The sequence below is a fragment of the Neopelma chrysocephalum genome, unplaced genomic scaffold, assembly GCF_003984885.1.
Source record: "Neopelma chrysocephalum unplaced genomic scaffold, ASM398488v2 Primary Assembly neopelma1_24, whole genome shotgun sequence".
Classification (NCBI taxonomy): Eukaryota; Metazoa; Chordata; class Aves; order Passeriformes; family Pipridae; genus Neopelma; species Neopelma chrysocephalum.
The window spans coordinates 29,063,830-29,079,396 of NW_020897693.1; the positions used below are offsets into that span (position 1 = coordinate 29,063,830).

The following is a 15,567-nucleotide window of genomic DNA, read 5'->3' on the forward strand; positions in this document are numbered from 1 at the left end:
CAGTATCCACTATGAAATGAGAGAGAAATAAGTGTATTCCTTAGCCACTGCTAATAACTTTTTCAAACATAAGCTCCTGAGCAAGATGATTTAATTAGACCCTCCTGGAGCAGATGCCCTATGGAGTGCCCTTCTAGTCTATATTACATTATTCCATGATTTTATGATCTCTCCCCAAACAATTGCCAAAAAGATGCCTTGAGGCCAAAAGCAATATATTTCAGCTCTGCCTAAGATGCAATCCTAAATGACAGCTCATTATGAAATACCTATTTCTTGAGACTGAAACTATGAGGCACATAAAGCAATGCTTCCAAACTTAATCATAATCATTTACTTCACTGCAGAGAAGTTGTAGCTTTGAAATCAGATTAAATCTTGTTTAAACTAAAAGAGATTTTTAAAAATTCTGAGGTTAAAAACTGGAGATTATTATCTAGGTAACTTGGTTTTTTCCCTTTTTTTCCTTTTTTTTTCTTTTTTTTCCTGTACAACAAAAATTACTGAAAGTTTTTTCATGCTCCCAGCCTAAAGAACTAAGATTTTGTTCTGAAAACACAACTGAGAAACTCTTTTTCTGTTACAAAACATTCTGTTCAGTTCAACATCAATGCACTACTCCATGTTTTATCATCATGCGGTGAAAAAACGACAATGATAACCATAGCTCAAGACATAAACTGGCATGTTTTGAGGTTATACTTTTCAGCAGTATAATTTCCAGAATGCAGAATTAAAGGAACCCAACAAAAAGTACTTTAGAACTTGGTGTTTTTTATATATAAATATATTCATTACTGATTACTGGAAGCTTTGGAATCTATCCAAGTATCCCAAAAAAAGTTATGCCTTTTCTAAGTTTTGAAGCATGTACTGAAAAGAGGAGAGAAAAAAAAATAGTCAGATCTCTGGTTTCAATGAAATACATCTAAATGTCTGAAGTTTTTTCTGTCTTCTTATTCCAGCTTATACAGTAAATATCAACACACTGCTAATTCTTGGTTGGGCAGACTACCTGCCTCAAAAAAAACATTTAGTGAATTTAGTTACTCAGACAGGTTTTACAATGAACAGAAAGAATTTCTGGTCTCTCAAAAACATAGGAGTTACTCACAGAATATCTGCAAAGTCTGCTATAGTGCATATGTTTAAAGATGCACAAATCTGGTTCACATCCACTATCCACCACATTAAAAATCAACAGATCATATGATATGAGAGAGTCTGTTTCCTTGAGCACCTTTATCATCCACCAATTACGAACTGAAAGAGTTGGCAATCTATTGTCAAACTTTGAGAAGGCTGGCACCAATACATGCACTTCTGAACATGCATTGCAATCACATATATAAAAGAGAAACATATTTCTAAAACTTTCCTAGTAATCAGTTAACCATTCATATCATGTCACATTAACAATGAGATGTACTTTACCATGTTCATAAAGCTTAAAATGGCTTACCATGTCATGTTTAACTCATATTTCAAAATAGTTCTCACTGAAGATTACCATCTCTACACAGACCAAAAACTTGCTCTCTAAAAATGTGGTCTGTTGCCTTATAAAAATTTTATGCATGTTTTTTCTTATTAAGAGGGTGTTGTGTTTTAAAATCATCTGGAAACCAAGCTCCAAGCAGCTGCTTCCTTTCCCTTCACCCACTCAAGAGGGAAAAGGGCCAAAAAGGCAGAGATTACAGGTTGAGATTACAATTTACTAGAAAAACAGCAATGAAATAAGGAAAAAAAACAGTAACAGCAACAATACTAATAACAACAGTGTATAAAAGAGTGTGCTTACATGCAAAAAATGCTTACAGAAGTCTGACCAACCCAATGTTATTGTGGCCAGTGCCACACAGCTTCCAAAGACAAAGGAGAAAATGGTGGACATTACCGCCGGCATTTTTCTCCCAAGTCTGAGCCAACACAAACTAAAGATGGACAAACGCCCCAAGTTGGACTGTCCATGCCACACCACCCCCCCCACTCTGCTCACTCCTTTGCTACCGCAGGAAACAAGGAACAAAATGGCAGTGGTCCTGCATCATGTTCCCCTTTTCTTCCACCCAAAGCCACATATCCCCAGCAATTATGTGGGTGGTATAGAACCTAGACAAACCCACATGGCTCCAGGCTCCGCCCCTCTCATGGCAACTGCGAGAAAATTAACTCTGTCCTGGACAAAAGAGGGGTAAAGCCATTTCTTTCTACTTTCATATTCTTCTGTAAAGTAATGAAAGTTCTGTAAAAGACATACACTACCACATTAAAATCTTACAGAAGCAACACCAGGTAGAATAAAATAATCAAGACAGAAATTAAATTTTTGTTTATTTAAAGTAAAATTATCATATAGACCCCACTTCTAATAGAGTTGTTAGCCAGCCAAAAGTCACATTTTGTAATGACATAACCAGTGAGGTAAATAAATGTTGCCATATTTGGATAATTTTTTTGCATCTTCATGTTACTCCACAGGTACATTTTCATGCTAAATCAATAACATCCTCTATCGTCTTAACTACAGAAAAAAGGACATAAGAGACTTCAAGTTCTAGTACAATTGAAATAAACTCCTAAATATAGTAAACATCAGTAATTTCTGAGAAACGGTACATTTTCTCCCACAGTTCCAAGTGTGAAGAAATATTTCAAGTATCCCATACTTTAGATGCAGTAAATATTAAAACTGCATTAAGCCAAATAATGCCAAAGAACCTTAATTGTCAAGGCAGTATTTCGTAAATTCTGTTAAACAATAAATTATTCAAAGTATAGTCAAAAGCATTTCTCTAGGTCAAGAACAAACTAAATTATGGCTCAGATGTAAAATAGTTGCTTTAGCTTTCAAAGAAATTTGCTTTACATTAAGCATAAGTGGGAGTGAATCAATGCTTTTGAAGGGAGATGTAACCTGAACTGCAATTACACTCTGCATGCATACTGGTTCTAATGTAGCCTAGGTAATAGCAGATGACACAGCCACTGACACCTGAGTGTCTAACAGAGTCATTCAATGTTTGACCCAGTAGTGCTGAGCCGAACCTAAAAGCCTGTTGGAGCCACTCAGATGTCTGCGTCACCAGGCTCCACGGCTGAACAAGCACTTCTTCCCTCATCCCAGTGCCACTGGCAGCGGCAGATTGACTCTAATTCTCTTAAACATTTTAAATTTAGAACATTAATGAGAAAGTAATCCTGATGGAGTTATAATTTTAATTCAAAAACTTCCTATCTTGCCACAGTATACAAACCTAATGGCATTCATAATAATTTCCTTTTACAGAAGCAGTGAAATACCAGCCTTCAAAATGGGCACTGCTAATCCTTTTCAGACACTGCAAGATTTTTCTAATTTCACTGATTTCAGAGATACCACAGGCACTTCCCTCTAAACTCATTATGACTTAGATTGATTGCTCTCTCTCTATATTCCCACTCCATTTGCTTTTTTCAAATCAAGTCCACTTCTACCTAAAAAAAGTATTTGAGATATTACACATATTACATATGTGTGTATAAATATGTGTATCTTGAGGTATCATTTATTATATTCTGCAGAAAAAAGTAAATTCAATCACAACATTTTTTGATAAATTATGTACAATAATTATTTTTTGTGTTTGAATTAGTTTTCTCCAGATAAACTACTTTCATGTCAAGAAAGCAATTTCAATGGTGTGATTCTTCAAACATTATATAGAGACCAACTGTTGCAACAATGACAGAAATTCCCTCAGCTAAACTTATTCCTGCCAACAATAATGTTGATTTGCACAGAAAAAGTAAACAAAAAACAGCCACAAAGCTTGGTACTGCAACATTATAAATAGCATTCAGTTTTGCTAAACACAGGACAAAATAAGGAAACAATGGTATTGGAGCTAAATTCCCCAATGCTAATAAAAGCCTTTTTTGCTGCTTAAAGTGGAATTACCAGAGTTAAATGGTCATTGTAACTGCCATAATGAGGAAATGCAAATTTCTGTAAGAATCAGGAGTGTAAAACTGCTTATGTGGGGTTCAGAAACAGGATCTATTTCTGGGTGCTTAGGAAGTCATCAGTAGCCATTAAGACATCACAACTATCCATAAACAACTTGTTTGCCTACTCCAAGTGTGAAGTAGAATGTATTACTTAAATGGCTTTCAGTGTGGTTCAATCTAAGGTGCATAGTTTACAAGTGAAACAGGACAAATGACCTTTATGGCATAATAACTTGTTAAACCGCTACAGTTTGGCTGTGTATTTCAAATGAGCCCCCTCGGCCCCCTTTTATTTAAATAAAAATATCAGCTCTCTAACATGATCACTTGCCAAAAATTCTGGATTCCAGATTTACAATTTAGCAAAATTTCTGTACTAACACAAGTCTATCCCCAGTCTTGATGTTGTTATTTATTAGGTACGTTTCAGTGGAGAGAGAAGAAACATTGGACAACACCCTTGGTCTAAGAGTGAAAGGTTTGGTGCTTCTGAGCATAAGTTGAAAATTTTGTTTGCTATAAATACTGGAGTTCTGGAAAAGCTAAGCTAATTTTTTAATAAAACGACCTAGGAAAAAATATTATAAGAAAATACAAATAAGAAGGAATGCAATTACTATTGAAGAGACTATCCAATGTGCAATGTGAATCCCTTTAAGGCCTTATTTCTGTTTTCCAAATTTGTACTTTCAATTTTGCTACTTAAGGTCAATTTATGAGAGATGTGTAAGACCATTAGGAAGAGACATCATACTAGATAAATCCTCCATAAAAATGAAAGTTCTTTAGCCTAGACATATGCAGTCGCTGTCTGGGATCAGGGCATAATCAATTACAGTCTTTAAATACATAAAAGACTGGTCTCAATAGGAACAGAATAATCTGTTTCTCCTCCGCATGCAACATTACGGATTAGCAAATCCAAAAAACAGGAAGCAATACAATACAGGGAATTAGACTGGAGACAAGGAAAGCTTTGTAAGGGTAAGAGTAAGAGAACCTCTGTTAGTGAAGAGGTTTTTAAAACAATATATTATATAAATGACAGGAACCTCATAGCTGAACTTTCTGTGGTAGGATAGAAAGAAGTAGGTAACTTCATATGACCTAATGATTATGATGCTGAAAAATTCACTATGGGGAATTTTGATCAGAAGTATGGCTAAATGTGTATTACTAACTTTTATCTTATTTATTTACTTATTTATTACATATAAGTCTCTCTGTCCACAAGCAATGTTAAATCTTGCATGTGCCTATCCACAGTGATACCAGCTAAAAAAAATGCGCTAAACTTGGCATGATTGTTCTCAATAAAACTGTTATTATGATACAGAAGACACTCTGTATTATGCATCCACAAGTTTTGCTCATTAATTTACAAAATCAAAGGTAACTTATACTTTTTTTTTTAAATTAAAACATAAACCTATCCTAAGAAGATGAACAAGTATTATATTTTCTATAAGAGCAGTTAATGTTGTCCAGCCTTGCTGTGTAGATGCCATTCATTATTATGTTTATATCAGTCCAATAGAGTTATAGTGGAAGCTCAGTATTATTCCCTCATTCTATATTACTGGCAAGCAGCCTGTAACATACCATATTAGAAGACACTGTCAGAAAACTGTTGCAAAGGTAATACCACATATAAACAACTACTACTCTCAAAGTAAAGTATTGTCTAATCTTCCATTTCTTCTGCAGCAATGGAAATAAAATATGCTGGTTTTCATCATATTGACAATTACATTAAAAAAAAAAATTAACTGCTCCCATGAAGAAACAAAATTCTGGCAGTAAGTACACTGACTATTTACCAGGCTTAAAACTTCAAGGAAGATTGTCCTGGAAAGTTTCACTGAATTAAGATTTGACTGGTACTGATCAGTGTGACTATTTATAAACAGACACATAAGCTTGCAGGCTACAGTTTCAGTCTTTAGTGTAAAATAGCATTCATATAGACAAGTACTTCTGTCACAGTAGAGTCAAATTGATTTCAGACAGCTTGATGAGGAAAACTTGTAGCTTAGAGATCATCTCCATTCAAAATCTGCTTTCAGGGATAGCAGAAGGGGACTGTTTGAAGTTTTAGCAAGAAGATGTTTTTGGATCAACTTATTTTTTTACTTGTCCACTTAAAAATTAAAAACTAAATAGTCTGTTAAGAAGATAGCTTCATTACTGTTGCTCATAGTTATTACAAATGAATTACAATTTGTATTGTAGCAGCTTTTATGCTAAAAAGAGGAAACACTACCATTTGAAGTCACCCATAATAAGCACACACCGAGTTGTGTGCTTCTTTCATTTTCTAAAAATATTACGTCATCATTATCTACCCATAAGACTTAAAAAAAATTCCAAAAATCACTTTTTCGGATGAAAAACACTGCTGATCAGGATGTCAAGTAATAACTTATTATTGCCCGGCTTGTGAGCACTATGGCAGCAGATTGTCCATAAAACACAGGCAAAAGGAGCCTCAGCACTAACTTTTCCTCAGCAGATATTAAAACAGAGGCAATCATTGCAGTGTTTTTACCCTTAGCAACTGTGAATATCTCAAGAAAATCCACCAAAATATTTCTCCAATAACTATACAGAAGCCAAATGATTATGCAAATTCTGGATTTTCATTAAAAAAGCCTTCAAGTGATACTACAAGAAACCTGCAGACTCAAACTTCAATAATTAGAACCCCTAATTATAAGCATTCAGTAATTCATTTAATCCATTGCACCAGTCATAATTTCAATGGCATATGTCCCTCCACATGCAAACACAAGCTGAACTATGTACATCCATAATCACACTGTCCTATTAACAGTTGTTCTCAAAACAAGGATCAAAGACAAACTGACAAAAGGCAAGATTAGTCATACGTAAAACTCTATCCACTTACTGTGACAATCAAATGGTTTTATTATTACAGAACTTTAGAATACCTGATATAGCTAAATGCTAACATATTTTGCAATTGAATTGTGAAGCTTTCAAAAATTAGTAACAAACCATATACACAGTTATCTGAATGGAGAACCTATTCACTCTTCTTCTTTGCTATGGTAAAACAAAATTTCAAATAGAAATTTTCTTAAAGGAAAGGTGAGACTGTCTATAGTGAGACAACTCTCTCATCAGTTTGCTTTAATAATTATGTATTTGGAAGATCAGCATAGTAAGTATCTCAAACGAAAAACAGATAAGAAATAAATTTCTTCCACATGAAGAACTTTATCTGGAAAAACTGGAAAATACATACTCTAAACACTGATGATGGTTTCAGTGCAATTATTAATGTAACCCAAAAGTGAAAAAAGTCTGTAGGTATGATAATTTTGCAAAAATTCTTCTTTGAACATAATAAAATTGTAATGTTTCTGTAACATACAAGTAGATAGATTCTCAGTGCTAAGAGTGAAAAAGAAAAAAAAGTAGTCCTCTTCCTGTTTCTGTCTTTTTGTATGTTACTACAATTTTGCACATCTCCTGTAAGGGTTAGTTTCTCTTGCTTTACTCTAGGAAGTAATGAGAGTTGTCTTTTTGATTTTTTCAGTCCCTGATGACCTTTTCCTTAACATTAAATTGAACTACATCATCTTTAGTGATCACTGTTTTTCTCTTCCAAATTAGTTAGCTTTTTACAAGCCATCCACTTAGAGAAGTCCTTAGTGATTACCATACAGCAACTGCAACAAGAACCTTGATAAAACCCGGAAGTCTTTCATAGCACAAAGATAATGATCCAGCACACTAAAGTCTGCGGGATAAACAATGTCTTCACACAGCATATGGAGAAGCTGAGTCACACCGAATGTTTGTTGACTTAACTTGCTAAACCACAAGTAACCTTGACCTAACCTAAACAAGATTGTTGAACTGGCCCTAATATGTGCATAAATAAATTAATGGTCTTACATTGATACAACTGGTTTAATATAAAGATATAAATGTACAGAACTTTTGAAACAATCATATTAACCAAACTTAAACATTCTTCTTTTATATTCTTAAAATAACAAAGTATTTTATTTTTAGAAGTCAGAATTTCCTTTCTCTGCAGAGGTCAGAAAACAGAAAAATCATGAAACTGAAAAGCCAATTTGTGGCCAAGAGGACTGTCTATATTTTCACCTAGCTGTGGCAGTCACTAATAACTCACTTGCAAAACTCAAGAGATTTTTTAAAAGGCTCTATTTACCAAGCACAAGGATATCATGAAAATATTAGTCTTTCTTTTATGCATAAACAAAAATACCACAAGACTCCATGGTTTTGTTGTTAAGAAACACCAGTTATTATTCAAAGACTTTCTTCTCATATACACCACTACAGTTACTACAAACTAACACAAACACTGCAGTTTATATAGAAGTTTACACTATGGCTATCTGGAATATATGTAGCAATATCTCAGTAAGAATACAAGGTGCAGCTTGCTCCAGTAGCAGTGGTATCTCCACCTTAATCCAGAATGTTTCATGCTGTGCTTAACACATCTCAGAAATAGTGACTCCCTCTAGACATTTCCAGTAACTGCATTTGCACTTGCCAGGCAGACAAACAGCAAGGATAGGCAGGAGACTGCTATTTCTTTCCCTTTCTTTCCTTATTTTATTTTCCCCAGGAAATCAGATTCAGTTATACAGGAAAGAAAAGGGTCAGAAAATATAAGAAGTAGAATTGATCAACTTGATACTACCTACGTTGAAGTACTACTCAAGACAGGCTCTGGTCAAGCCCATTTGTCACACATACAGAGAGACAGATTATGAACAAATATATTGCAATGGAAAGGTAAAGGTGCGACTGAAGAAATCTTGATGGGCTAGGAAGAGAGATGACCAGACTAAGGAATATACACTTAGAATAGGGGCATAGGAAAGACTTTGTCTCGTGAGCCTTGAGAATAGCAGCAAGGACCCAGATTTACAAGGGTTAAAGTGGTAAATGGAAAGAGTAATATAGGTCTTTGCTTCCATCTTGCCTTTGCATTCCTAAAAAAATATTAAAAGTTTTGCTTCCAATCTAACTGCTAAGTGAAACAGACAAGTTACCAAGAATATACCCAATATACCAGCCAGGAACCATTCTCTGAATCCATAGCTAAGTGGCACAAAAATGGCTCACTGCCACACCGCTGACCCCTTTCCTCAGATGCTGGGAGACAACATTCCCACTGCTTATTTTAAACAGTGCTAGGACCCAAACCACTTGGATATCATCTGCACAAATGTGATGTGCCACAGTTCAAAATGTATCAGGAAGCATGCAGTTAAACCACTGAAAAGTTTCTGTGATTTTGGGCCAGTGCTTGAGCCTGTATTCTCACTTAGGTTTAATTTTATAGATATATTTTTAGAGGTAACTTCAGAGAACCATTACCATTTGATACATTCCTAACATCCGTTAAGCTTCTTAATGCTTTACTGTGGGCAGTGTCGTTCCTTATTTACTTTCTTTTTACTTTTTCACTACAAGTCTTGATTCATTACATGTTCTATAAAGCACTTGCTGCCTGCAGAATAGAAGTTAGTAAGCTGTTTCCAAGTGAGCCATCAGAAAGGAGCAAACTTCTTACTGACTTCTTTATGATGTAAACAATATTTTAGATAACAAATATTTTGTTATGTAAAAATATTTTGCTAATTCTGTTTGCAGCAGTGATCTGCTGCAGAAGTAAGATTCCTTCATCTCTCTCAAAACAGGAACAGAGTACATTGCCCACACACACTGACTCGGACAATGAAGATCCACAAAGCAAAAATTCAGGGGAGCTCCATCACAGAAGTATCTGTGAAAAAGAAAACACATGGCCACGGTGAGACATAGGAACATGGCTATTTTGGAGAGAGCCTGAACTCTGAACAACCTTTTCATCAGCCTTTTTCAATACAGATTGTTCCCTGTGGCTATTCAGGACCGGAATTGCTTCCTTTGCATAGTATCTTTAAACAAACAGGTTCTCTCGCTACCTATGCTTCCTGCCGCTGTATGTTGGCTTGCCTTCTCTCACTCAAATTGCTTGCTGACAAAAATACTGAGTATACATCATATTACTCACACTACTTCAACGCAGACTTTAAAAACTCCCAGTTCAGGGCAAGCAGTCCTGAGTCTTCTCTCACTGCTCTTGAACCGAGTCTGGTAAGTGGCTGCTGGTTGGGGTCAACCCACCACAGCTCAATGCGATTAACCATAAGAAATCTTTAATAATAATACTTCTCTCTCAAACAAAGAGAACTTTAGCATAATTAGTGTAACTTTATTTGTACTGCCACAGGACACCAACATAACTATCTCTGTTTCCATTAAAAAGATTGGATTTATTTTTCACTGAAACTTCTATGAAAGCATTTTATTCTCAATTACCACATGTGATGGATTACCAAAAATATGGTGATTATGTCTTGGAAGTTGATTCTCATTAACAGACTACTTTAATTTAAAACAGCCCTTGTCTTTTAAGTGTAATCCATCTTCTCCAAGAGTTATATCTTTTTCACTATTACTTCTTCAGCATTTTGTGAATATTCTATTACAGCTTTCAATGCAATGAAGATGATGCAGCATCAAGAAGATGCAAAGAAAAAGTTCAATATCTCAGAAATTGAGAAAACACTCAAATAATTTTGTCACATAAAAATTCTAAAAGTTAAGGTGCCATGCAAATCAAAGCACGCTTGTGTAGCTGACTGCTCTATCACGTAGATTAGAAGGTTAATTCAGTAGAAACATTTAGAAAAGTAATAATAATTAAACCACAACAATGAGACTCAAAAGATAAACTGGTCTTTGCATCCTGTTGTTGTTGGCAAAAACATTGTTACATCTACCATATCTGCATATGCTGCGTAACTTCCCTGAGAACTTTCACAAGCAGAAGCACTGAGGGAGAGCACTAACAGTTTCTGTCTTCTCAGTTGTTTCATGCTGAGAGTTTGGGAGCACTGCTCTAAATAACGTCAATCCATTAATGCCACGTTTCTCTAAGACAACAGGGGAACCTCAGCAGAAAGGTTCGCGCAGTTACTGTACGTGTTCTCTGTGCAGCCCAACATTGTCCACCCCTGTGCAGAATTATGGAGCCTCCTGTAAAACGTTTAGGAGAAGAACGTGACAAGTGCCAAATTGTTGACAGGCATCCATTTATGTAGCTACTTCACAAACAGATTGGATTTCTCACCAAGGAGGTTGAGAAATGGAGCAGAAACTTTCATGTCCTTCAGCAAACATACTGAAACAGGCAGAAACAAGATGATGAATCACTAACAAAATCAAATCTTTCTCCTATTTCCTTTAATCCAAAAAAAGTCTAAAGACCATGAGTGAAAAGTCCGTTGCTCACAAGCATTGACTTTCTGAAGCTGTAGCCTTACTAGTTCTATTGCCATATATTACATCTGGGAAAACAGATTCCTAATTTCAGAAAGATGAAAAGAAACCAATTCTAGAGTCAATTCCATACATTATTTTATAAGTAGAAAAAACAAACAAAGCCCAAGCCCCCATTTCTGCAAGAGTCCACCACCAGATGCGTTTCAGCTATCTCTGACCAAGCATTACATCAATTCAGGACACTCAGTCACCAGTCACATAAATCACTCAATAGACTACACAGACTGCACAACACATAAACTACTTACATACAGTCAAAGCTTCTGTGTATGATATAAGAGATTTAGACAGATCTAGTAATCTACAGATCACTCGCACTTCTTTATACCTCTATTCTGCTTTCAAAATTGACTTAATTTCCTTCAAGATAGATGCCAATGTACATAACTGCTTAAAGACAGATTTTTTTTTTCACAGAAACAGAAAACAAAATAGCTCTGATCAAGAGTACTGTTTTAAATAAAGAATTCCCAAGTACGTGGTTTCCTCCTGAAAAAGCAGAATTCCCTCAAATTTTAAGTAAAGTATTAAGAGATATTTTGAAAATTAATTACTCTTTCATTCACTCCCAACATCAATTCTATATTCCAGGAAAAATACTAGGAGTCATTTGAAAAATACTTGGTAAGGGCTCTCTTCTACTGAATTTGACAGAAATGTGAATGCATAAGAAGCCCGTTGGTTCAGCTTTTAGTACTAATAACTAGTTTGCTCCTTGGTCAGTTGTCAATTTTACCTGCACTTATTAATAACTAGGATCCTTATTAATAAAGGACAAAGAGACAACACAAAGTAATAGGATTACTGTCACTCTAATCCTATAAGGAATATAATCTGGAGGGAATTATAGCAGAAGAAAAGGCTGAGGGTGCTCATGTGGGACATCAGTTTAGCATGAGCACACTAGAACCAGGTCTGTATTGGGTGTCAGATGACTAACTTTTAATAAGAACTCATAACATTATGTTACGCACATTAATCCCAAATTCCAGGTGTGGTTTAGAAAGCCAAAATACTAAGAGGAAGCTGTCCAGAACAAAAGTAAAGAATATTAGGACAAAAATGTCTGTAAAATATTGTTTTATGTAAATTTAGCAATGCTTTGTAGCTCTGAGTAAGCCATGTCATGGGAAGTTTGGGATTCATTGTCCACAACACCCAAAAGGATTTTCCTTGCCAAACACCTGTTTAGGGATAGGAAAACAGCATGATTTATTCTTTTTTAAACACAACAAAAATGGCAGCTTTTCTATAATAATACTAGAGATATATACACCTCTAGACAGAAATACTCAGGAAGAGGCCATTTGGTTCCAGGGCTTTCTACCTGAAAGTTTCAAATGTGGACGGTACAAACACAGTTCTAATCATGAGACTAGGATCAGTAAAGAAATGGAAACCACTGAAAGGCAAATGGGATCACAAGCAGATCACAATAAAGTTTTTGTCTCTGTTATGGGCGTTCAGCAGAAACTGGAGAGTTAAGAGATAAAAATCTCCTCCCCAAACACTTTATCAGCAATACTGTTTCTTAACAGAAGTGCTTGTAGCTGCTGTGGTTCCATCTGCAACCACTACTTCCTTTAATTACATTTATTCACTGCAGGAAAACCTATCACACACAGAGGCATAAAGATTCAACATATGTCTAAGCCTTCTGTGAACCTAGAAACACTTTGACAAAACAAGGAAAATAATTTAAAGAGAAGCATGCAAATAAACCTTAAGGAGAATTATTTTTTTAATTGCTTTCAAAAAAACAAATGCATTAAACAGAGAAATTGCCAGGTTGCAAAAGGAGCTTTAAAGTGTGTGTCTCGTACATATAGAAATACAATGCTTGAAACAGAAATTTGATAGCAACAGATATAAATAGAAACTAAAGAGTTATAGAAAACCAGTCAGGAAAGCCCAAAGATATGTGGAAATGTCACTGTCAGTATACTTAAGGGACATTAAAAGTTTTGCTAATACTTTAGGAACAAAAAGAATTTTAGCAATTCTACCACCTATAAATATTTATCAATCACTTTCCCCTTTTGGGAAAAGGTATTACTGGGAATTATTAATTAAACACTTTGCATTCTAACATCAGTTGATATGGATGTTGAAGAGGCCTCACTGAAACTGCACAGTCATATTGTCAAGTCCAAAAAACTTTAAAGCGAAATTGAAATAGCTGAAAAGTCAATGGTTGGGTTCTGGAGTAATCAAGATGAGGAAAACTAATATGCTGCTCTTTATAAAGGGACACAGAGATGTAGACTTCTCACAGTAACAGAACAAATGCAAACATGAAGGACAGTACTACTATTTTACCTTGGCTAATGGAAAAAGTAGGTAACTTGGTAATGTAACAAGGAGACTGCACAAGTATAGCTTAACAGCAACACAGATTCAGACTTTGCAAAATATTACATTAGACACGTGGCAACATGGAATACAAGCTGCTCTGATGTAACAGGGACTCTATTCTGAAAAGCAACAATGAAATTTAGCTCATGTAGTGGGTAATTAGATGACCATGCATTCTTAATGAATTGGTTTTGCCATAAACTGGGCAGTATAAAAGCATATGGATTTACCACCTCTGCTTCTGGCACTGATGCAACCACAACTGAAAGTCTACCCACACCTAGTATTTAAAATCCAAAAATTTTAAATTCAAAAATTTCTCCAGGCCATTAGAGAAAGGAATCAAGGAAGAATAATAGAATAACTAAGGAACTAAGAAACATGGTCTCCTGTACATGGCAGCAGGGGATTAAACTGTTTAATTTCTAAAGGCGAGCCAGGATGTGATTTGATCGTTTTTGATAAGCATCAGTACTAGAAAGTGAAAGCTCATTATCTATTGATTTATCTGCCTTGCAGACAAAGAAACTGCAAGTTCCAATTTCTGACAGCTGAGGCTATGTAGAATTAGATTACACAACAATTATTTTGCTGGCCCAATGTCTTTTTTTGCTTAATTTAAGTATCTAAAAATCTATGCATCTTACTGAAAAATCAATATGTTCATGCTATTTCGATATTATTGGATTTCTGTTTCTAAAAGAGGCACTTTGTTTGAAAAGGAGTTAATTCAGATGACTCCTATGGCTTTCGTATACAAAAAAATATCAGAACAAATTATCATAATGTCATAATCTGCAACAACACTCACTGTCAGGCTAAATTGGAGAAAGCTAACAGCTTTCTTGGGACTTCTCTCAGAGCATCTTTCTTTTTCAGATTCAGAACATCAAAAGAGGTATTTAATACATTAGGTATCTGACATTATCCTGACACTCATTTGGCCATTGACAAGACCTCTAATGTAACACTCAGTCTAGTTCTGTGTGTCCAAAGACGATCCAATACCAGCACCAGAAAAAAATTTGCAGAATGCATTATAAAACGCAAGATTTAAAGAGCTAACCAATGACCAGGGGAAAGAAGACAGACCAAAGGAAATTTTGACAGTCTTTAGTTCTGCCTTTAGACAGGCAGTAAAGAGTATATATAAAGGGAATTAACATTCAATATTAAGAATAAAGGATAGTTTAACACTGGCAATGACTTTTTAGGGAGCTTGTGGTATCTCCATCACTGGACATTGTGAGAACAGGTTAGACAGAGAAGAGTGCAGATACAGCTGATCCTGACTTAAAACATGAGGAAAGCCTTTTAAGTCTTTTTAAGTCTGTATCTACAACTCTTCTGGAAGACATGAAGAAAAAAAATTGCTTTCAGTTCAGAGTAGGAAAACTACATAAAGTACATTCCTACAGTTTAATGTTCCTTTCTGTGTCACATTCCTGTGACTTTCCTTTTTGATTATCTAAAATTCCAAGTGTAAGTTCAGCTGAATAAATACTTCCCCATTTTAAATCCTGAACTGTTGTATAGAGCTCCTCTGCAACGTTACATAGCTGTCACATTTCACAAGGGAAGTATTTGCATCTCAGTGTGGGTGAATACATGTCCACCCCCATCTAACTAGTACTGACAGATTATTTGACAGTTTAATTTCAGTCAGACCTATCTGCCTCAAGAATATTTTTAAACATCAAGACAAAAGTTGCCTTAGAGTTTAATGTGTCTGGGATGTGCATCTTAGAAATCTTATATCTAACACATGAAATGAACACAGTGTCAACCCCAAATTCCTGCATGGGTTTGATTGTTCAA

At 35.3% G+C, this 15,567-nt stretch overlaps 1 protein-coding gene across 4 annotated transcripts in view; it reads right to left on the bottom strand.

Annotated features, from left to right (window-relative positions):
* PRKD1 (protein kinase D1) overlaps positions 1-15,567 on the bottom strand; it is a 128,961-nt gene that overhangs the window by 61,788 nt on the left and 51,606 nt on the right. The gene's annotated exons all lie outside the window — the stretch shown is intronic.